Source organism: Penaeus monodon, chromosome 36, assembly GCF_015228065.2.
Source record: "Penaeus monodon isolate SGIC_2016 chromosome 36, NSTDA_Pmon_1, whole genome shotgun sequence".
Taxonomy (NCBI): Eukaryota; Metazoa; Arthropoda; class Malacostraca; order Decapoda; family Penaeidae; genus Penaeus; species Penaeus monodon.
In genome coordinates this window covers 16,884,444-16,894,443 of record NC_051421.1, presented here as the reverse complement: position 1 = coordinate 16,894,443, position 10,000 = coordinate 16,884,444, and the positions used below count along the sequence as shown (strand labels likewise).

At 49.9% G+C, this 10,000-nt stretch overlaps 1 protein-coding gene across 1 annotated transcript in view; it reads right to left on the bottom strand.

The window, feature by feature from the left end:
* The window catches only part of LOC119595549, a 200,972-nt gene that overhangs the window by 109,699 nt on the left and 81,273 nt on the right, over positions 1–10,000 (bottom strand). The window lies entirely within an intron of this gene.

The window sequence follows — 10,000 nt, the reverse complement described above, 5'->3', positions numbered from 1 at the left end:
CCCCCTCCCCACCTTCCAACCCCCCTCTCGCCGACCGGCAAAACACTCGCCATTCCTTCCGACTCCCGCAACCACGACTGCCACAAGCACAGCAAGCAGCAGCAGAACAACAGCAAGCAGCAGCGAAATAACAGCCTTCCTTGGTGCTCCCAGACTCCTAAAGCAAGAGGATTGCTGTATACATAAACACTACATGTAAGGACCGAGAATCAGAGGCACTGCGACCTGAGAGCTGCTATACATACAAGCCCCGCGGACGATAGCGATATGAACAGCCCTGCGCCACGGGAGTCAGCACAAAGCAGGGTCCACTGCAATGCTCGGCCTTGGAAAATACTGCTGAAGCCGCAGACTCGGTTGCAGGGGTCGGAGGGGGAGGAGAGAGGGTGGGAAAGGGGGAGGGAGGGAGGGGGAGGGAGAGAGAGAGAGAGAGGAGAGAGAGAGAGAGAGGAGAGGAGAGAGAGAGAGGAGAGAGAGAGAGAGAGGAGGAGAGAGAGAGAGAGAGAGAGAGAGAGAGAGAAGAGAGAGAAAGAAAGAGAGAGAGAGAGAGAGAGAGAGAGAGAGAGAGAGAGGAGAGAGGGGGGGGGATAGTAAGGAAGGGCAAAAATGAGGGAAAGAGGGAAAGGCGAAAGGAATGGAGTAGGAAGGTGAGGAAGAAGGGAAGGCGAGATGGATGAAATGTGGGAGAGACGCAGATGGAAGGAAATAAATGACAAAGAGAGATAGAGTTTAGATAAACAGCAACTGCGGTGTTCTCGTTAGAAAAAAGAACTCAACCAATGAATTAATTAAATAAACAAACAACTGCAAAAACTAAACACATCCCTCCCCAACCGACATTACCATAAGTAAATGAGCTAATTCCAATCACCCCTCATTATCTTTATGGTAAAAAAAAAAAAAAAAAAAAAAAAAACATCAAAAAGGAATCGCATAATCTCACTGCCCTCGCTACCGTGCGCACGCACGCACGCCCCACGCACGCACGCACACACACACTTTCTCTCTCTTTCTCTTTCCCCGATTAGCGACTCCCTTCAATGGCGTTCCTTAGGTCGAGTTTTCCCTCACATAGCATGGGCGTCTGGCCATACTGGGTTCGTGAACTGGAAAGGGAGCGAGAATCCAATAGAAATAACGATAACAAAAAGGAATATGGGAAAAAATATATACGAAGGACGCAAAATAAATATAAAAGAGGGGAGATTGGGAAAAATACACTAAGGATGCAAAATAGAAAAAATAATATAAGAAGAGTATAAGAAGGAAGTATATTAAGTCAAGATAGAAATATAGAAGAGGAAGAGAGAAATATTTTTTAAAAAGACCGATAAAAATGTAAATAGAAAATAAATAAATTACACTAATTTGCACATATCAATAAAAAGTAAAAAAAAAAGAGAAAAAAAGAAAAACGAGTTCATTCAAAACTGTTATTAGTGAATACTGAATAATTCCAATATAATTCGGTGCAAGGGGAGGGGGGGGAGAAAGATGTGAGAGACTATGTTGGGGATGGAGAGAGAAATGAAATGGCAGGTTTTGAGGTATAGAATAAAAAGGGAGGAATGGAAAAAAAATTGTAAATAAAAAAAAGTGGGAGGTGGGGGAAATGAACGTGTGTGTGTGTGTGTGTGTGTGTGTGTGTGTGTGTGTGTGTGTGTGTGTGTGTGTGTGTGTGTGTGTGTGTGTGTGTGTGTGTGTGTGTGTGTGTGTGTGTGTTTGTTTGTTAGTGGATAGATGGGTGCCTGTGTGTGTCTGCGTATGCATTTGCATATGGGGGCGGGGACATTTGGGTGAGTGTGCGCATGCATAGAGATATGTGCACCTGTGACCTGCGTGTCCGTGTCTCCTACAAGCAAAATAAACCCAAATTTGCTTTCATATGCCACGGCATGATAGCGTATCTGCGAGGCATGAAGGCAAGGAGAGTACTCGACGCACACGCCACTCAACAAGCCTCTCTGGAACCTTTCAGATGTAGCAGGAAAAATGTTTCCACGAGATTTTTATCATTTTCTCGTCTGCTTTTTGAAATATCCGAGTCCAGTCGGTATTCCCTCCCCCTCCCCCCTCCCCTTTCCCCGCAATCACCCTCCCCCCTTAGAACACGAATCTAGACTTTAAATAAACGTCGGCGCTCCAGCCTGGGTGACAGAAGACGAGGAGTTAAACACGGGGTAGAGAAAATAATAATAAAGAATTAAGACGAATTAAAATAAAAATGTCTGCGTCAGAGGCCGGCTGGAGGGAGGCGCATGACCTCGCGGGCTCATTCACCTATCAGTAACTGTGCGATTAGCGGCTCCCTTCGCCGGCTAACCTTAGGTCGAGTTTTCCCTCACATAGCATGGGTATTTGGCCGTAATGGGTTCGTGATACCAGTGTCTCCCGGTACTACTGCCAACCGCTCGCTTGCCCGTCGGGGTTGTTAAGGGGGGGGGATCTCGCATTCGGGGTGGATGCGGGTGGGTGGAGGCGGGACGGGTGAGTGAATGGAGAGCGGGTGAGTGGATGAGGGACGGGTAGGTGAAAGGGGGGCGGGTAGGCGGGTAAGTGGAAGGGGATGATGGGCGGTGGATGGGGGGACGGGTAGGTGGAAGGGGGACGGCCGTCGGTGGGGTCCAGCGTGCGGAGGTGGCTGGGTGGGTTGTTCCACTCAACCCCCTTAGCGAAACCACCTCCCCGCCGCGCCGCCCACGGGAGACTGCGAAGGTACCTGCACGCCCTCACCATTGGTCTCCGCCGCAGTCAGAGCATCGGTCATTCCAGCAACATAAAGGGCCGCCCGAGCCGATCCCCAGACGGCGTTGAAGGCGAGGTCTGCAGGAGGGGCGTTGAGCGTACACCTGGGGACACCTGCAGCCCTCCGGCCACTGCAGGGCGACCCGCAACACACCTCGCTGTGCTCTCAGGACCGTTAGGTCACAATACTCTAAATACCCGACATTTGCTCTGCTTTTCCTCTCAGCCGATCTATCCATCTGCCTTTTTGGCTAAGATATACCTCACGGTGTTTGCCATAATCTCGCCTCAGTTTCTCGAATCAAGCCCCATCTTCCTCAGATGTCTCCCTTGACACGGAACTACAGACATGTTCTAGCAACCTCGGGGCGCTAACCACAGGTGGCAAAATCATGCATCATAAACAAAGTTATATTTCTTAGCTCAGCTCGAGGGGACCCATAAACAGAGACCATGCAGGTGTGGCAAGGCAGCCCAAGACATGCCCAGCACCTGGAAATGCAACGAGTATCATTTCATGCAGTCGTATACACGTGTAAATCTGTATACGCTGCATCTCCCTTTCCTGCAATATATTCCAAGCGCAAGCTGAATGTGCGAAAGAAAGTTTACACGAATGGATGCGAACTAGTTTCAAGTAATCCCACAACCACAGACGATTAACTTCCATTGCAAGGAACAAGAACAACTGAGGGCTGTAAATTTTGGCACACATCTCCCGGCGACTCCCCTCCCCCCGCACCACCGAAAGCGAAGACGGAGCCGCTGCTTACGGCGCGGCAGTACACAGCCTTCGTTAAAGCTGGGATGGCGGAGTGAGCCCGAGGAGGAGGAGGAGGGAGCAGGAGGAGAAAGAGCAGGAGGAGGAGGAGGAGGAGGAGGAGGAGGAGGAGGAGGAGGAGGAGGAGGAGGAGGAGGAGGAGGAGGAGGAGGAGGAGGAGGAGGAGGACAACAACGACGACAACGAGGGGGAGAAAGAGGACGAAAAAGAAGGGAAAAAGAAAATAAGACGTAGAGGAGGTAATAGGAGGATGGGGGGGCTGTCGCTCCTGCTTCTCGGAAACGGTGTGATGTCACTTCGCCCTCCCCCCTCTTCCCCTCTCCCCCTCCTTCGGACATGCACGACCACCTGCTGGAGGAGGAAAGGAAAAACAAGGATCGCCGGTATTCACGCCTTCATTACCACGTGTCTGGGCGGTGACTAGACCTCAAACACCCTTGCCGACTTGACACCTCTGTTGACATTTCCATTTGGCTGCAGGATTTTGCGGGTTCTTCCTCCTCCCGCCGCTCATTCTTGTTCTTTTTGTATTTCCTTTTGTTCTGCTTCTTTTTACTCTTCCTTTTCTCCTTTCTTTTTCCCTTTCCACTTCCACCTCCACCTCTCTGAATACAATTTCTCCTCCATCTCCTCCTCCACTTCCACCACCACCTCCTCTGCCTTTATCTCTACTTCCAACTCCACTTCACCACCACCGCCTCCTACACCTCCATCGCCTCCGTCTACACCAACACCTACACGTCCACATCCACCATCACCTCCACCTCCACCTCCACCTCCACCTCCACCTCCACCTCCACCTCTCTGGATACATCTTCACCCTGGAGTGGACATTTCATCGGTGCAGGTTTGACAGCAGAGGGCGTCGAAGCGTAAACCAAGATAAACTATTAAGTTCATTATAAAGCGGACGCAAAGGGAAATTAAACAAAATAGGTGAAACAATAACAAATAAATAATAAAAAAATGAATAAATAAACAAAAGACGCCAACAGGTTCACCACTTTAACAAATCGATGACGTTCACCCCCACCCCCAAGCTCTATCCATCCCCTACCCCTTTAACCCTACCCCTACCCCAACCCCTACCCTTACCCCTACCCCAAGTAGCGGATCCATACCCCCCTGGCAAAATTCACCGCAAAATTCTAAGACTAAAACGATTTTCTTCTGACTACAGCGAATGAAACAACCAGTTATAAGCCCCGTGAGAGGGCGAGAGAATTCATTCGAGGGGGACTTGACATACGGGGATATGGAGGGAGGAGGAGGAGGAGGAGGAGGAGGAGGAGAGAGGAGGAGGAGGAGAGAGGAGGAGGGGGGGAGGAGGAGATGGAGGAGGAGGAGGGAGGGATGGAGGAGGAGGAGGGAGGAGGAGTGGAGGAGGAGGGGAGATGGATGGAGGAGGAGATGGGAGGAGGAGGAGGGGAGGAGGAGTGAGGAGGAGAAGAGAGGAAAAGAGGAGAGGAAGGGAAGTGGAGAGTAGAGGAGAGGAGGAGAAGAAGGAAAAAGAAGAGAAGGAAAGATGAGGAGGGAGGGAAGGAAAGAAGAAGGAAGAAGGACAGAGAAAGGTGCAGAAAGATTAGGAGGAAGATTAGCATTATAAGGATGAGGAGGAAGTATCGAAGGATTAGGATTAGGACGAGGAGATGCAGAAAGACTGGGATTGGGACGATTAGGGTGAAATTCGGTCGCTTTGTTGACAGTACTTCTCGTCTTTCAATAACGTCTGGGTTACACCGGCTAATGCTGCGGGGGGACTTTGCACATATGAAGGGAGAGATGCATAAAAAATGAATATGAAAAAGAGGGCGCGTGTTGGCAGATAAAAGGTGAGGGGGATATCAGAGAGGCTTGGGTGAGTAAAATGTGTCTGACTTTGCATGAATAAAAATATAAGTACAGTAATGTGCACTCGCATATAAGATGAAAATGTCATAACAGAAACGGAATAAAACATGACGTCTCTAGATTCACAAGCGTTCATTATTAAACGTAGTCAAATTCATTATACACGCTCACGCACGCAAACGCACACGCGTACATATACACACACACACACGCGCGTGCACACACCACCACACACACACACACACACACACACACACACACACAACACACACACACACACACCACACACACAAACACAAAAAAAAAAAAAAAAAAAAAATCGACAGACAAAACACAGACTTAAAGATACCCTGGCTGGATGACACGATGAAAAGAAACAACAGACAAGACTGACAGACCAACACAGACAGAGACAGAAAAATAAAATAAGCACAGCCCACGCAAAAGTGGCCAGCCGTCACGAAGATAGAAAGACAAAAAAATATATACATCTTCCAGAGAGAGCCCAGAGAAGAAGAAGAAAGGGGGAAAAATATCAGAACGTGACGCCATTGTCTGCAGTGCCTTCCCGTAATGGATGATGCCTTTTGATACCCTTCAGATATAATGACACCATTACTGATACAAGGGGAATGGGTAGGAGAAGGAGAAGGAGAAGGAGAAGGAAGATGAGGACGAGGGTGAGGGTGAGGGTGAGGGTGAGAGTGAGGGTGAGGGTGAGGGTGAGAGTGAGGGTGAGGGTGAGAGTGAGGGTGAGGGTGAGAATGATGATGTGATGATGATGATGATGATGATGATGATGATGATGATGATGATGATGATGATGATGATAATGATGATGATGATAATGATGATGATGATGATGATGATGATGATGATGATGATGATGAGGAGGAGGAGGAGGAGGAGGAGGAGGAGGAGGAGGAGGGGAACTAGAAGGAGAAGGAGAAAGACGAAGCGGGGAGGAGGAGGGAAAATAAACAGCGGGGAGAAATACAGGAACGAGAGAAAATGTCAAAACGGCAAGAGAATTAGAAGGAAAATTAGAAGATTGCAGAAATGGAAGCAGAAAATTCATCAACAGAAAGATAGATATATGGAAAAAAGAAAAAAAAACGAGAAAGAATAAATAAATAAAAACACGCGGATTAAGGCCTTTTATTTTCATTAAAACTGAATATAAAAGCGATATCAGGCAAAAAGTATAGGAAACACACACACACACAATAATGACTCAGAAATGAAAAAACAGAGAAAAGAGGGAAAAAGAGAGGGAGAGGGAGAGGGAGAGAGAGAGAGAGAGAGAGAGAGAGAGAGAGGAGAGAGAGAGAGAGAGGAGAGAGAGAGAGAGAGAGAGAGAGAGAGAGAGAGAGAGAGAGAGAGAGAGAGAGAGAGAGAGAGAGAGAGAGAGAGAGAGGAAGGATGAAGAGAGGGAGTAAGGAAGTTTATAAACAAAAAAAGTGAAAGTACCGCACGAAACATAAAGTAACCCCCCCCCTTCAAAATAATACTCCCCCCCCCAACACCCCCAAAGAGACAACCAAACAAGACGAAAAACCCTCTAATTCCCCGCCCCTCCCCCTCCTCCCCGCGGGTGTTGCGTGAACGCCCCGGGCAAATAAGTAGGGAGCTTCTTGGGGGAGAAAGTGGTCCTCTTCTGGCCCGCCTCTTACCTGGGCGGATTAGCCCCTTGTTAACCCTAGCCTCTGATCTCCCTCTTCCTTCCTTTCTCTCTCCTTTCTCTCTTTCTTTTTTAAATTCTATTTTCTTTTTTTTCCCTTCTGTCTCCTTCTATCTGTCTGTCTGTCTCGCGCGTGTGCGTGTGTGCGTGCGTGTGTGTGTGTGTGTGTGTGTGTGTGTGTGTGTGTGTGTGTGTGTGTGTGTGTGTGTGTGTGTGTGTGTATGTGTGTGTGTGTGTGTGTGTGCGTGTGTGTGTGTGTGTCCATGCGTGTGTGTGTGTGTGTGTTCATGCGTGTGCGTGTGAGTGTGTTCATGCGTGTGCGTGTGCGTGTGTGTGTGTGTGTACATGCGTGTGCGTGTGTTCGTTCATGCGTGTGCGTGTGTTCATGTGTGTGCGTGTGAATGTACATAGGCGTGTATATGTGCATGTGCATAGCTACATAGCTACATTTACCATTAAACGCTGTGTGCGTGTGTTCATGCGTTTGCGTGCGAATGTCCATAGGCGTATATGTGTGCATGCGCATATGCGTGTAAGTATGCGTGTGGGCGTAAACCCCTTACATATGACTGCTGTCTGCCAGAACTTGCTAATCCTTTGTTTTCATTATCATACTGCTAATTAGCATTTGCCGCTTAACCAAACCCGAGCTTACTTGCAGTCGAAAACTATTACACAGTAGCACGTTCTACCTTTGGCTACGTTATTAATCTCAACACACGGCGTTTAATAGTAGATGTAGCTCTGTTGTTACCCATTGTTTACATTACCATTTACTTTCCAAATGCGGTAAGGCTAACTAACCTCCGTGCTTAAAAGCTGCAATTTCGCATATTCATACCCGCAACGAGATAAATATCTGTTTCCCATCCTCGCCAACAATAGGCATGCCGTTAATGCTAATGGTCCTATTAAGCGAATGATTTAATAACCTGACTTCAACTCTTCTAGTATTAAAGGATATTTTTCAGGACGGTTCACTCCCGCGTCGCAGTAACGCCACGCCGTGCGCCAACGCAGCAGTGTCAGCTCTGACAGTGGAGGAATCCGCAGCAGGGGACGGGCCCAGCAGCAGCAGCAGGGTCTTAGCAGGGGCAGCAGAAGGTGTAGTGTTTGCAGAAATGATTGGTGCAGGAGCGTCGCTAGTGGGAGCGGCAGAGAGAGGCGCGCCAACCACGGCCCTCAGTACACATTCCCCTGCGTTGCCACCCTGTCGTCGTCGTCCTCTGCGCACGCACCTTGGGTCCTACGCCCTCGCTATTACTCACACGAGGGGCACACAAGGGCGCCTGAGAACGGCGCATTCACACAACGGTGGACGAGGACTGGCGGAACTATGCGGGGGTTCGCTGTAGCGGGGTTGAAGCAGCCTCCTTGAACTGTTGCCTTTAAGCCTGCGTTCAGCCAGTTCAAGTCGGGTTAAGGATGTTTGTACTGTAGTCAGCTGGTGTAGAGTGACCAATGCCCTCGCTATGCGCCGCGTGATTATCACACAATTAGGAAATCTACACTAGACACTTCACTTCACTACACACTTCCCTGCACTTCAAGAAATTACTATTTTGACACACAAGCACTAGATCGTAATTCCTGCGTCATGTCTCGGCAAATGAATAACTAGAATTCACCACACAACCACATCAACAGCCTCTCACGCACAAACATGGCAAGCACGGTCGCATTAGTACCCCCTGGCACGCCGCTAAGGGCCCGGCACACACACGCGGAGCACAGGGTGCTCGCCACAACCTCACGGCCGCCGCGCAAATTCACCTCAATACACCCTTCGCGTCACGTGGGCATCGCGGGGCATCACACGGCCGGAGTCACGACGCGAATGACAGTACATGACACGAGGGAGAAGCAGTCCTGCGAAGAGCACATCTCCCTCCGCACTCTCGCCTCCGCACCGCCCGCCTCCCGCCCAGCGATGCCCCTCCCGTGACTCCTCATGACATGTCGATTACGATAATGCCCATATATGTCGCGCCCTCTTCCGTATCAAAGGAGCGCGCTCGGCTTGATTAATTCCCCTCGTTGGGCGTGGGAGGGATATGACACGTGTCCGAAATGTCAATAAGGTGCACTTAAGCGATGTTAATGAAACAAGCGTTCGTGCGATGAGTGAAAAAGGTCTGACCACCGTATGTCAACACCACACAAGCCCCCTCCCTTCCACCCTCGTCTCTCTTCATTCGGTATTTGTGCGATGAAGTCTACTTAATCGTTTTATTTTTTGCTCACACCTGATGCCTTGGACTGACCTTTATCATGTACACGTTCAGCATGAAAGAATTATGCTGCACAATCTTGTTATTCGTTCCTTGCTTACCGATGCCATCATGAGTAGTACACTACCCCATCCTCTCCCGGTCTCCTCCTCCCCTCCTCTCCTCCTCCTCCTCCTCCTCCTCCTCCTCCTCCTCCTCCTCCTCACCTCCTCCTCCTCTCCTCCTCCTCCTCTCCTCTCTCCTCCTCTCCTCCCCTCCTTCCTCCTCCTCCTCCTCTCCTCCCTCCTCTCTCCTCCTCCTCTCCTCCTCCTCCTCTTCTCCTCCCCTCTCCTCCTCCCTTTCCTCCTCCTCCTCCCTCCTCCTCCTCCTCCCTCTCCTCCTCCTCCTCCTCCTCCTCCTCCTCTTCTTCTTCCTTTCCCTCTCCTTCCTTCACCCCGATTACCCAGCGAGGAAGGGAAGGGCGGATAGGAATGAGGAATCTGAAAGAGGGTGAACGAGAGGGGAGGTTGAAGGAGGGAACTGTGTGAGTTAGAGAGAGGGAGGGAGGGAGAAAAAAACACCTTGACCAACCACCCTCTGCGCTTCCTTCTACTCCTCCCTCGCCCCCTTCCCTCTCCCTATCCCTCTCCCTTTCCCTCTCCCTACCCTTCCCCCTCCCCCTCCCCCTCCCTACCTCTCCCTCCCCCTCCCTCTATCCCTCCACCCACTCCC